At 40.1% G+C, this 14,999-nt stretch overlaps 1 protein-coding gene across 1 annotated transcript in view; it reads right to left on the bottom strand.

Annotated features, from left to right (window-relative positions):
* Nucleotides 1–14,999, bottom strand: part of RASSF3 (Ras association domain family member 3) — a 109,290-nt gene that overhangs the window by 77,340 nt on the left and 16,951 nt on the right. The gene's annotated exons all lie outside the window — the stretch shown is intronic.

The raw sequence follows: 14,999 nt of genomic DNA, 5'->3' as shown, positions 1-14,999 counted from the left end.
CCCACTTACAATCACTACTGCATGGTTTTACGTGTTTTAAGCTCTAACTTCTCTTATGAATGTGCACATGAATATCGAAAACAGAATGAGAAGCTTATCTGAAGCCATAATTAACCTGGTAAATCACAAAGCTACCTTCGGGAATAATTCCGAAATTCCACTTGCTAGCTAGCCAAGTCAACTAAGATGGCTATTAGAAACATCAGTTCATGATGGCAGAGGCAGATGGCTCCATCTCTAGTAAGAAATCAGATGATTCCTATGTCTTCTAATCTCAATACTTTAACAGTATTTGCAAAAACAACCTGTATTTGCTCTGAAGCCTTGTTGCGTTTGCTGGTTTTCTATCTAAGCTGGGCAGAGTTTATAATACCACCTTTGCCTAGCACAGAATGTCATTTTCTATTTCTAGGTTTAAAATTGTTTATAATTTTGCCAAAGAGCAACCACTTGTACTTCAAGCTTCCATGCTGGGGAATGTCATACTGCTTGTTTTAGAACATTTTGGGTAAATCAATTCAGCCATTTCCAAGAATTGCTTTTTTAAGGAAATGCTTTCATTTTCCCTAACTGAACTACTTTTAATTTTTTTTTTTTTTTTTTGTTACAAAGCTTTATGCTTCCCTGCTTTACAGCAAAAGCTGAATTCTGGATAGCATTTTTTTTTGTTCTCTTATCAGCCTCTCAAAAATCTCAGTTTCCAGTATGTTTGATTAGATTCTCATTACAGCTCCTGAAGGATAAATTCTTCAAGGTTTTCATTTCCAATGAGCACCAACCTGTCAAAACTTTTCCAACACCAGTGAGCCAGCAGAGTGAGTCCATCCTGAATCAGCACTCTGTATCAGGTAACTGGGATGTTTCTGATCTTAAACCAGACTGACTACATCACAATAATATATCTCAAGTCACACTCCTCTCGGGACATCAGCAAATAGCCTCCAGCTAACTATGGGGCAAGAAAGACTGTTGCAGTATAAATCAAAACACTGCAAAAAAAAAAAAAAAAAAGACTCTAACTCTCTAAAACCAGCATTGTATTTAATGCAGAATTTGGAAAACATGAAGCAAAATAAGCAGAAGACTACAGGGGGAAAAAGGATGGTTAAGGCAGGAGAAACGGTAGCTGTCCCTGCACCCTTGTGTGATGCTGGCAAGCCGTGCAAGACTTTCCCCAGTTGCTGCCCGGTTTCTCCTGGGTGCCACATTTAAGCTATTTATTTCATCCGATTTGCAGGAAACACGGAGCATTCAAAACTGCAACCAAAGTCGGGAAGAACTGTCCTTTTAAACCCAAACAAGGTTTTTCCAGGGGTCTGCTTTGTGCTTTCGCAGCTGGGATTATTCTTCAGATAACTCATGCACCTCATGGAGGAGTTCTGGAGAAGAATGGACACTCACGTTTGTGGAGACCTTGAGAGGAGAATAATTTTGTATTTGGGAAGGGACTCCATAAGACGCAGTTGAAAAGCCTCACCCACACCGGACAGGATTAAATAAAATTTGGAGCTGTTGTTCATTGGGTGAGAGAGTGGGGCAGCTCCATGGGAGAACTGGGATGGGAGCACTTAAAAATGACATTGCAATACATACGCAAGAGAATGTAAAATGAAAGTAATACTTGAATTTCTTAGTTTTTTTTTAATTTCTGAATTCTTTACTTTGCAAGTTGAGTTATCTTCTTCCTAAGAAAAAATGCTTATGAGATTATGCTGCTTTTCTACCTTTCTATCCTCCCTCTGTAGTTCCGAGAGAGCTGACCAATTTCAACCACAAATGGTCTAAAAACTAATTACGTTCATATGAGTTTTATGAAAACTATCTCCTGGGTAAAAGAGGGAGACCCAAACTAATACCCATGCTCAGAGCAAGGCAGGAAAAACTCAACCGTTACGCCATTGTCTGGCAACGTCTGAACAAGCAGTTACTAAACACATCGCCTCCATGGTGAGGAGGCTATGGGGAATGGGGCACAACTCTGTAGGAAACCAGGCTTCACTAATTCCCCAATTTTCTATGATTACACAAAAATATATACCGAGCATGCACCAATTTAAAGATGCATTTTCACAAATAATATTAGGGAAAAATCAGTTAGCTAAACAGTGTTCAAAACCAGGATTACTAATTAAGTTAGGAAATGTTATCTTTCAATGCTATTTTGTTTGTCATTTATATTCATTTTAATTTGTGAGTCCATAATGTCATTTGTAAGACAAGCCCATAATTTCTGCCTGACTGTTATAGGCATAATTGCAAAAAATGTAAAAGCTTCATCTTTGAAACTCTTTCAATCATAAACTAGATTTTAATATACCGATTACAAGTTCAATGAGCAAGACAAGAAAAGGGGATGATTTTTTTCTAGAACAGTAATACTTAAACCTTTGTTTTTCTCTGTGTTTTAACTTTAAACACATTATTTTATTCCATTCATGGCATCTAATGTTTCACAAAGGTTCAGGTAGCATAAAATTAAAAATTATATCCTTTTCTGGTGATCCTTGACTGCAGCACACTCAAAATTGTCATGAGTTAAAAAATAGCTATTATTCTGGAAAGACTGTTTTGGTCATCAGATTGTGGATTGCTGTATTATTTCTGCTTGGAAAGCAAGCAGAACCAGGAGCTCTTTCCTGATGTGGCCTGAAATGAATGCTGTCCTTTGAATTCAAAGATCTGGGGGCTTTAACTGGGAACAGCTGATAAAAGCATTTACTGATACCTGGAAAAGCTAACAGGTTTATTTTACTACTGTTCAGACTGCCCTCTGAAGTTGAATATGCATAATTGCCCTGCATCGTTAGGAAATGCAAACTACGTATGTACTTATTAAGCATACAAATATTATCCTTTAAAAGTTTCATTGTCAACAACTGAGACATAACACAGCACCCTATTATTTATTATTCTATTGCAACAATGGCTCAACTAGAGTCACGGAAAAAAACAACTGCAAATTTTACAATTACATGACATCCAGACTACTCCTGTCCTGCCTTCACAAGGGTGAACTGTAAGGCTCCAGCACATTCATTTTACGCGAATAGTCCCTACCTGATGTTTGGCTTTTCTTCACCTGAAACTTGATTTTGCCTGATAGCTTGTAAACAGCTGTTCCCATAACTGATTTGCTCCAGGGCAGCACAGCAGAAAACAAGCAAGGGAACAGGCAGGCAACCCAACGGATGCTCCAACATCCGACCCCAGTAATTGAGCGTTACTGAAACAGGCAGCGGCAGGCAGAGGCTCAACAGCAAAGTCTCTCTATCCTGCTGTGGTCTTTCCTGCCTAGGAAATGTGTCTGTTCATTTCTGGGATGGCCCAGACAAATTTAACTTCTAAATGGATATGCAAAATGTATGTTGTTGTGCCTGAGCAACTGAAGCACGCAGAAAGTTCAAAGCCAAATTTGTTTTACGTTTGCATTATTCATCAATCACAATAAGACTGAAGAAGTCTTTATTAGAAGGCACGAGGAGGGTACACAACTTGGTCCTGCTACTGTATGTGTTAGAAGGCTAGCAAGTAAAATCACCTTGAGAGCCTGTGGCTTGGTTCCCAGCCATCAGAATAGAGATTACTGCTGTGCCTGCTCTACAGAAAGTGTGCTTGTAAAGCTTCTTGGAAAAATATTCAAACTACATAAGGAGCTTAATGCTTTAATTCTTAATCCATTTTCAGCCAGCAGGTCACAGAAGGAAGGGGAATAAAGTTCAGCAATATTTCTCCTGCAAAGCAGAACTACATTGTGTTTCTACAATACATTGATATCAACATCTCGTATTTTAATTTGTACTTTATATATGTTGTGTTGTTCTCCTTTTTGCTGATGCTCAAATGTCTACCTTCTAGTTTGATGCTAAAGTTGATACCAAGATTTTTTTAGCAGTTTCACTTGAAGCTGTGATGGAATGAGAAACCTATTTGGATAAACACTTCAGAAAGTGTTAAGCATAGCTCCTAGGAGGTGGAGATCTGCTGTAACATCGGTTTTAGCTCCATGCAATTCCCTTTTTTGATGATTATTTGGTGATGATGGCCATCGTTCCCCAAGAGATCTCTGCACATTTCACGCTCTTTCCCCGTTGTGGAGTTAGGCAAGGCTTAGATCAGACTGTAGTCCAGCAAAGCCCACATCTTCCAAATCCCTGTGAGGTTGTGTCTGTCCACAAGTACCACTTTGCCACTTAACGTCTTCTAATCCACTGTTTTTCTGTAGATTCTATGTTCAGCAGGTCCACTCGCCATGGCCACTGGCCGTGAGGCCCTACATGGGATACACGCTTCCCACAGAGAGGATCCTCTACCATTTTCCCAGGCACAGGAAGACTGTATAACTGGCTTAACTTGCTTCCCAGGGAAATGCTCCAAGAAGCCTGCTACGAGATTCTCTAAAAAGACAGTGAAACCATTTTGTTACTGGAGTGGCACTGGGCAGGGGCTGAATTAGACCAGAAGATGTAACCAGATGTGTCTTCTCCTTCGAGGAGATGAGTAGTGCCTGCTGGAAAGCAGGTGGTCTCTCTCATTCAAGTCCTGCTTCCCACAGCTGTCACAACCCGCTTGAAAATATTAGCAGGCAAGCATGGATAGAAACAGCAAAGGATGGAGACTTTCAGAATGCTGAAAAGATTTATAATTCTTCAAGATTTATAATTGAAATCCTCACACAGAACTGGAGTCATCATCAGAGACATTAACTGCTCAAAGAGCAGTCAAAAACATTCTGAGGTGCTCAATATGTTGGAAAAATGAAGCCATCATTGTGCAAGTGCCATGGTTGGAAAGCTGCAGCATTGTGTCGAATTTTGTTTTGCCTGTTCCTCTCCTGCACTGCAGAGAAGCTACAGAATCAATCTCATTTTCCTTCCTTATGCAAATACATGAACTGCCTCAGTTAAGCCACAATAGGTGAACTATCCCTATTCATCCTTTCCTTGCACAATAATAATAAAAACCTGAATGTCTGATACACTGCTTTTCAGAAATCTAAGTGATGTTCACTCTTAGAGAAGTACTACACCAAACTAAAAAAATAATTAAGATTATTAGCATTCATAGCATCTTAGTATCTAGACTTGAAAAGTAGAAGAAAGCGCACAGAAATCCATGAGGCTTTGAACAGGAATGCAAAATAAGTAAATGAAAGTGGAAGAAGGCCAGCTGATGGAATAGAATTCCTTGTATAAACACATTTTTTCTTCAGCTTTACTAAAATCCCTATCTTTTGATTTCACACAGCTGGGAAATACAATCTTTAATTAGTAAAAGACAAACAAAGCCTCTCAAACGCTCATCTATCACTACATCTAATATATTCACGCATTTTACTAGTTAAATAATAGTCTAAAAAATGTCATTTGTGATAAAACCCTAAAACTGAAGCTAAAAATCAAAAGAATATAATTACGGATAGGTGGATATCAAGAAGAGTTAAACCATGATCTGTCTGTAACTTTAAAGAACTGCAGCTTTGTTAACACTAGTCCACGAAGAGTCATCATCAGATACACTGCTCTTTACGTTGAATACTGATTTAGGGAATAGAATCATTTTGAACTGATAAAGCCATACTGAAAAAAAGACAAGTTACTGACTCCACCACTACTGTCCTTGATGACAGAGGATGCACTGTGTACAGGAGCAAGTTTTATATTACAATATAAATCAAATGCAGACATGACACTTTAAAACATGCTTAGTTTTATTGGTTTCTATGAGGAGAAAATAAATCACGTGTCTACATAGGACACAGAAGTTATTTCTAATGTTTTAATGACTATTTGGAAATAATGGTATTCTTGCAAATGCATATCTGAGACTGTTGTTTTGACTAACGTCTTTCTTTCTTCCAATCAACTAAAATAAGAAGAATTACTCTGGATCCTGAGTAGAGAACCCAAATTTCAAGGCTCCTCTTCAGAAGAGCAGGAAATTGTTAAGACAATACTTGAAGTCTGGTTCCCATTCTGCAGTCTCATCAAGCCAAAAAGGGCACCTCTGGAAGTTTACAGAAACTTGAAAGCTTCTGAATCACAAGAAATGACTGATATACATGTACATTAATTTTGCAAAGATCAGCTGCCATAACTCTCCAGCTGCTAATTTTTTCAACCCCGCATCCTTGCAGGGTTGGTAGAAGGAGGTAGATTCAGATTGGATATAAGGAATTTTTTTTTTACAGTGAGGGTGGTGGAACACTGGAACAGGTTGCCCAGAGAGGTGGTGGATGCCCCATCCCGGGAAACATTCAAGGCCAGGTTGGATGGGGCTCTGAGTAACCTGATCTGGTTGAAGATGTCCCTGCTGCTTGCAGGGGGGTTGGACTAGATGGCCTTTAAAGGTCCCTTCCAACCCAAACAATTCTGTGATTCTGTGATTCTATGATCCTAGCATTGTTCAACCCCAGATATTTACATATGCGCGAGATCAAACTGAATCTCTGTCAGGCTTGCAACTCCATCTGTAACTGCCACAGCCCCACTCAGGGTCAGGAACCCTGGCCTGGGAACAGGATAAATCCCTGCAACTGGCTCTACTGGAAGCTGCTCACAGTGACTGAGATTAACTGTGCCTATGGCACAGACCTGCAAAAAACCTATATTTGGATCTCAGCAGAAGGCAGGTACTTTAACTCTAGTAGAACAGTCCAGGACCCAGCCCAAAAGCTCACCAGGTTTTTGTCTGTAAAGTGTCCTACCAAGCTAGAGTTTGGCTACTGCACCAAAAATTGCTATATTCCTCCTCAGTTTAAGATTTGGAGTTTTTAGATATCTGTTTATCATCTAGGTAGGCAATAACCTGACTTTACCACATCCAGAGGACATTACATCTGTGAAGCAGGAGGGAACGATCAGCATTTTGGTAAGAAGCTGAGAAAACTCCTTCTTGAGTGAATTACTGACTGCGAACTCCAGGGAGGCCCGAGGGAGAAGATGAGGTATAAAAATCACCAACCTCCATGAGCCTGGGACTAACATCCCTGCTGCCTGGGAACACAGGAACCACATCTCTGATCACATGCACCAGGTAATAAATAATTGGTTAATAAATAATTCAGCTTCCCAACTGCAAAACAGGATGGAAGGACAGGCATTTTAGATTAAACAGCCTAAACCAGATTTTTTTTCAGTTTCTGCCACTGGTACTTTTATAAACCTCTACAATCCTGCAGTGTGTTTTGGAGCTTTTAAATAGATATTTTTGTAAGAGCTTATCTTAACCTGATTTGTGCTAGGGGGTTTGCTAGATAACTGCTAAACACCAAGGCACATGAGTTCTGTGGACATGGTCATCCTTAACAGGGGGATCATGAGAGGGGCTCACCAGGACTGACATACCAGGGCTCACCAGCCTCCCCAAAAAGTGGAAGGAGACATTGCCATCTAGCTGCACGCTGAAGAACTGGGGTGCAGGAGGCTGCATGGATGAAGTATCTTTGAGTGACCGCTGTTACCCAGGTAAGCTTGCTGGCAGCCACTACAGAGAAGATCCCTGACCGCTGCAGGAGGATTGTCCACTCTTCATGCCAGCGACTGTAAAAACCATGCGTGAGGAAGGGTTAATGCCTGTCTTCAGCTACTAAAGTTACTTTGATTCTCAGATGAGTAAACGTCTCTGAGGAGCAACCTGGCCCTAAGTGACGTAGGAACATAAATCTCATTGATTCACTCTGGAGCTATTAAAGAATTAAAGTCGATTTAATCTGTCTGTAAAGCTCATTTGTATTTTTATCAACATGACAACAGTCTCAGGTCTTCTCCCTCCTTCCAGTGCTTGCCAACAGGCTCCAGCTAAGACTTGTCACAGGAGATCTTGCACAAACCTGGGATCCTACACAACCAGCCTATAAACAGGCTGATGCTCCTCAAAACTCCTACACCTCTTCTGGCCAGATAACACTCTGCGTGCAGTCCTGTTTACAGTCACCACTCCCACAGAAACAGAACACCCAGTGTTTGCCAGACCACCCTGAAATAATCACAAAATCTGTTTGCAAACAAGGCTGAAAACATTTACATCATTTAACCACGGTAAGGGTTAAAACATAAATTTGCAATAGTGGAAACACTTTAAAAAGCAAAGCACAAGACAAGAAAATAAAAATTTGGATTATATTTACTACTCACTATCTTCCTTATCTGTTTTAGAATCATAGCTAGCTGGAAAGCCAGGCCACGTCCCCTCCTGAGGCAACCCCAAGGCTATCGTACTTTTGGGGGCTCTTAGATCTACCTGTTTCTGGGACGGAGGCTGAGGGGTGCAGGGCTGAGCTCCTCCTTCCCCAGCCTGAAATTCCTCCTCCCTGTAAGGGCTCGCCTGGACCGGGCACAGGACTGCCACACAGTAATGTCTGCTTGTGAAGGAGAGGAGATACCTCATTTTTCCTTCCTGCTTAGGTCCTCTTGATACACAAGCATCCATGACATTCTTCAGTTAGTTTCTTCCGCACTTTAAGCTGACTCTGCTTGTTAAAATCTTCTGAAAGAAATGGTCTGAATTGCAATGCACACCTTGAGAAACAAGCGTCTCGGACTGATAATGTTCCCTCTGCCTTGAGCTTTGAGACCAAACACGAAATTAGGAAACCAGGAATGGGGGGTTTCAACCAAGTAAGCTTCTCCTCCTCATGTACCTGGCTAGTTTTCTGAGGTCCCCTTCTAGGGACACTGTCACATTCCACTAAAAAACTTAAGACAACCTTAAGACTTAGTAGATTTTTTTAAAAAAATACCCTGTAGCACTGCAATTCCTACTGTCTTCCAAAGCTCCACACATGAAAATAGCAACCTGTTAATAAATGCAAAGACTAGTACATCATACCCACGCTTCACAGCAAATACAAAGGGAATGAATAAGCGCTCGGCTCCCGCTAGCACCTTTCCAGATGAGAGCTCAGAGAGGTACCTGCTTGTTCCAGCCAGCAGACAGAGCCTACAACTCCTATTTCTTCACACCAGTTAGGAACGGGGAAGCTGAATTCCTCTGTGCAGTAACGTCAAACAAGCTATTAAGAGGCAAAACTTGGTGCATATTTTGATGTATCACCTTGTCTGTCCTTTCATACCAGACTTCAGAGAGTGCTTTTGTACTGCTGGCACAGCGAACCACGCACCCATCACATCCAGGCTCACAGGAGAAAACACCAGTGAAAATCCGATGGACCTGGAGAGTGACAGGCCTTACTGACCACGTGTGGCACTGACAAAACCAAGGTACCACAAAGCAGCCACATTCCTTCCTCAGTTCAAGAGGAAAAGGACTACATTTCTGGAACACAAAAGATAAACCTTATTCTCTGTCTCTGATGTTAATAAACTGTGGCAAAGTTATCCTACAAGAAAAAAAAAAGTGCCTGTAGATAAAATCCTTAGACTTAGAATCATAGAATAGAACCATACAATAATTTATTTACATTTGATCTCCCACGGAACTAGTAATTCTTCCTTTTATCTTTATTTGTGTAAGACCACAATGATTGTCAGGTATAAATCACTGAACGGCACGGGGGAACAGGACAGGGATGTGGGTGCACCACCTCCCCAGGGCTGTTTTTCCCTTTGTAGCTGCTTCAGAAAAGGCATTTGAAATCCACCTTTGACAGAAATAAACACATCAGATTTTACATTCAGTGAATGCCCAGCCTGGGAACACATGGCTGCATACAATTCTGAACTGCAAATGCAGTGGAAAGTATGGAAGAATTTCAGTTTAAAAAGTAAAAAATTCGTCTATGTGTCACAACAGTATTTTGGGACTCACATTTGCTCTGTTAGCGTCTTTCCAATGTTAAAAACCTAAACAAATGGAGAGAAAAACCTTTCCACATAAAGAAAAAAAGTGAGCTCTGGGTCCTGTATGCAAAACCAACAAAAATATTGCTTTTTGAAAGCGTTTACTCCAGTGCCCTCTATCGCTGAACCTGCCAAACAGCCAGCACGATGTTCACACACAAATTAGCTTTTTCCTTTGGTTTTCCTTTAGGAAAAAAAAACTGACCAAAAAGTAAGAACTAGGAAAAAAAAGCATGGCTTAGGTTGAGCCACCTGCACTGCCGAGGAGCTGTGAGCTCATGACCAGACCTGAGTTAATAAAGTCCCTCTTCTTGCTGGAATTAATAGTGGACAATAGGCACCACTTGCAGTTCACGGAGGGGATGGGTTATAGAAAAGTGGTCCTGAAAGCTCAGAAGAGACCTGATTTACCTGCTTTATCTGGCCACAACATTGGGAGTTCATTCTGAATCACTGCTGAAGGATTAATGATCTCTCTATCAGGAGAGAGAAAAATAGCAATTACATCCCAGCAGGACAGAAGCCAGGCCTTTAACTGACAGATGACATGTAATTTCAATACTTCAACTTTCTGCTAAACAAAACCTGCAGTCTGTTATGTATAAATGTGAGATGGGAAAATAAGTTGGATCAAGCCCATCAAATTAAACAAAGCTTAATACAAAAATATCTGTGCTTGTTGGGAAAAGCAGCAGAGTATTCTGTACTGATCGCCTCTAACACTGAGTACAGCTCAGGTCTGAAGATGCTTTTGCATGCTGCATCCAAGCTCAGTCTATGTTTACATATCAGACTCTAATGCTACCTTATCTCTTTAAAACAGGTAATTCACTACTAATTTATTAATGTTCCTCTTCATAAACAACCAATCCACAGCTTTTATTTCAGATGTTATAGGTCATCATTCCTACCCTGATAGTGGATCTTAAAACAAATATATTGGGGAGGTGCTTAATTTAATGTACAGAGTTGGTCATCCTCTTCTCTTTCTGTTGTCTTCCTACGAGCTCCCAGGACAGCAAAGAGATGCAGTGGAGAGAAACAGCATCTTTCAACAGCTATTGCTTGACATTGGCAAAGAAAAGAAAAAATGTGGCAGCAGGAAAACAGAAAGTAAAATTAAATCTTGCAAAGCACTTTAGAAGAACAACCCCACAATAGGCACAGTACTAGCAATTCCTGGTGATTCTGACATCTCTCATGTATTATCGGCATTCACTTTGGTAATCCTGATCCAAGCAGCCATTGCGCCCTTGAGATGAAGTTCAGTCTCTGAACAGATTTTTTTTTTCCTTACATTTATCACACACTTATGAAAATCGCAGTAACTCTCAGGGTACAAATCAGGATTTTCCTTTGGAAAGGAGGCAGAGTAAACAAAGATATTTGTCTCATTTAAAACTGCTAGAGCCAAGTAAAAAAGAATTTAGTGGGATGCCGCATTTGTTTCATCCAATTATCTGAGAAATGGAATAAAATAACACATGATGCAATTTGCAAATGACACGACTGGCAAGAAAGAGCTATGAATGATAACTACTACAGAGAAAAACACATCATGAATTATCTGGACACTAACAGAATGCATCTCCCTTGGAAAAATACAGACTCATAAATAAGGGAAAAAGTAAACAGTTATTTAATGGGTGGAGAATTACGCAGAAATGAACAATAGTGAGAGAAGTTTTCATATGCCCTAGCCTTTACCAGTATTGCACTTGAAAAACAGAAGAGATGGACTGGATTAGACCAAAGATCTATCTAGGCCAGTAGCCTGTCTTGTGAAGAGCCTGCCAGCAGATGCTTAGGGAACAGGTATGAGAAAAAAAAGTGAATTTTGAGTGATATTTCCCCCTTATGCCCTTCTACTCTCTGGCAATCTGCAACTTAAAACAAATGAGCCAGGGGCTGTATCAGCATCTTTTTATTTAATATCCCTTAACGGTTCTTTCCTCCATGAATTTATCTAATCCCTTATTTAATACTTTTATGTTTCTAGTCCCCTAAACATTCTGTGCCAGTCAGTTCCACAACTGAATTATGTGCATGAGTATGTACGTGAAACAGTAGTTTGTTTTAAGCCTTGTTTGAACATTTCATGGTGTGGCCCTGACTTGTTACACTATGAGAAATGGTAAATAACTATGCAGTTTTCAATTCTCCACACTGCTCATATTAGTACCAAAGCACATTCTCTTGCAGCTGCCTCTCACCCAAGTGGAAAAGCCGTGGTCTGTAGGAGTTCACTAATCTCTTTGACAATCCAAAGTCTTCTCTTGGATCTTCAAATACTATTACACCCTTTTTAAGAGGGCGAGCTGACCAAACTGCTTCATATGATGTGTGTGCACAGCATGGTTTTCTGGGTTTTCACTTTATGCTTTTCCTAATATTTCCAAATAATCAGTTCCCTTTTAGCTTGAACACTGAGAAGAGTCTCTTCAGAGAGCTGCCTACATGATTAATTCTGTTTTCCAAGTGATAAAAGCTAAATTAGAAGCCACTGCTCTGTATGCACAGTCAGCATTTTCCCCATTTGGTTTAGTTCTATTTATCAATACTGAATTATATTTTACTGCCCAGTCACTCAGTGTGATGTGTTTTTTCTACAACCGTCTGCAGTCAGCTTTAAACTACCCTGATGACCTGTTAACACTGACATCCTGCACCCATCCTCTTTTTCATTTTGTTAATAAATGTATTTTATTTACAGATCCCAGTATAGCCTCCTCTAGAACTATGTAAGTGCATTTTAATGCGAATCATACAAGAAAAATTAAATCAATATATATCTACTGCTGGATCCACGCTCCAGAATGGCCACCTGCAGTCATAAGCTCATCTTGTCTGCTGCCACGGTAGGTTTCAACATAACTGCTTTACATCCACACTGGTTTCCACTGAGACAGTGTCCATCTGCTCCTTCTCTCAAACACAGCTAATTAATCCTTCAAATGATATTCCCTTGGAGGCAGCCATCTTGTCCACCCATGTGAGCTTGAACGCTTCTGAGACACACGGTTTCCGAATGCCCCTACACTCCATTTATCACCTGTGTTGTGCCAAAACTCTCTCCATCTTTCCCAGAGATGGACGGTCTCCTTCTGAGTACCTTTCTGCAAGCTCTGCAGGCCCTCACTTGGCCTGACATATCCATCACACCACAGAGCATTGCTCCCGTGCACAGCACAGCTCATCTTCAGGAAGAGAACTGGGGCTTCAGTGAACTGTGGGGATGGCCAGTTTTTTTTTACTAAAACCACAGGAGATGTACAGGTGGTCACTGGACTGTTGCGGGTATCCATACAGGAGACATGGACCTGACTACAGGGACTGAGGGGTGTGCACACCTGAGGCCTGAGGGAGTAGGGGAGGCAGTGGCTTTCACCAACTGTGCTTTGGCAAGAACACAGAAATACTGTGACATTACCTCTTCATCAATTTCCCAGCTACACAGCCTCACAAATGCTAGGTATGCTACCTCTACATAACCAAAATATTCCCAGAATAGCCTGACTAAAGAGGCGTAAGCCATCATATGTTAGCTGGCCAAATATGAAAATAAGAAATGAATTCACAAATATTTTAAACTAAGCCATGCTAAATTGACACATCACATTAAAATTGTGTTCTCCCTTCCCATATGTGTCATAGATTTACTCTGTCAGCTGGATATATTTTGGAGAGTTCAAAGTTTGACTTTTCTCTTTGTTTGATCAGACAAATCTTTGTGTGTGAATTATTTCAGGAGGCAGCAAGTTTAAAGGATATCACCATACCTCTGTACAGGTTCCATTTATTTTGCATAACACACATTCTTACAAAGACATGATTTTATAGTGGACGCTCAACCATTCTGACCAAAAGTCCTTCAAAATCAATAAAAATACTCTACTAATTTTCATGTTAGAAAAGGAGTAAGGGGTAACACACTAGAGCAGAAAAGTTGCAAAAAACCCCAACCAACAGCGAAGGGTAAAAATCAACTTTGGGCTGTGTGAAATCCAGTTGGTTTAAGATTTTGTCAGTAAATTCTTACTTTCTGCCCCCTGAAAGAGCCTTCCTATGTACCTGGTAGGACAGTAGCTCAGGCTGATGAGAACCCTCCCCAGCTGAGAGCTGAGAATAAAGCTCTTCAAGAGCCAGTCAGGTTTGGCAAGAAATGAGACTACACAAAATTGCCCACCTGAGACTGATTTAATTTGCTGCATTTATTGATTTATTTGTTATAATGGCTTCAGAGCAAGCAGGGTTTACCACTGGGGCAGTTTCATTAAAGTAAGAAAAATGACAGCAAGCATTGTGCCTTTCGGGTTTTCCAAAGGATACTGTGGGATGTTTTTCTGAACAGGTCTACAAATTGCTTTTCTTCTGCATAAGCCTTAAAAATGTTATAAAGGTTTAAATTAATGCAGATCATAGGATGATCTCTGCCAGCGGTGAACATTAGTTGCTTTGGAAGAAACTGCAAGAAACAATAACCACAGAATTATGTCAAACTAATCCCTAATTGTTAAAAATTAGCTTAAAACCTGAAGCAAGAAGATTTATGTTTCTTTCAAAGCTTTTCTTCTAGCTTCAATTGTCAGAATATTGAATATTCTTATTCTTCCAGACCCTCTTTAAATCTTGTTACATTCCTGACCTCAGCAGCATCCTCTGGTAATGAGTTCTACAATTGAATTACACGCTGAATAAAAAATAATTTTAAAAATTCCTTTTATCTGCTTTGTATTTGTTACCCCTCACCTTATTCCTCTGCTATAAGACAGGGAAAATAGGAGCTACTTGTTTATTTTGATTTTTTTTGATCATTGCTTTCTATAGTCTTATCACAGCCCTCTATGATTTTTTTTTTCTAATTCCTTTGTGTTTCTATACTGCTCCCTGTATGTATGTACTTTATAATGATAAAACTTCTAGTCACATGATGTATCAACACAAATTCTATTAAAATCTTGTAGGAAAAAATCCGAACATATTTCAAAGAAATAAAGGCTCCAGACCCCTAAATAAGTTTAGAAAACTAAATGCACTTAAACATTATCAGCTACATTTAGTATATTCTGAACCATGTCTAAGACATTTTTTTTAGTCCTTCAGTAAGTCATTTAATCAAAACCACTGAAGAGCACCCTTGAATTTTCTTCCTTCTTCTGGAGCTTAGAAAGGAGCGTGTTAGCTGTAGGCAATAATCCGTGA

This window comes from Chlamydotis macqueenii, chromosome 1, assembly GCF_036417535.1.
Source record: "Chlamydotis macqueenii isolate bChlMac1 chromosome 1, bChlMac1.mat, whole genome shotgun sequence".
Taxonomy (NCBI): Eukaryota; Metazoa; Chordata; class Aves; order Otidiformes; family Otididae; genus Chlamydotis; species Chlamydotis macqueenii.
This window is presented reverse-complemented; position numbering and strand designations above follow the sequence as displayed.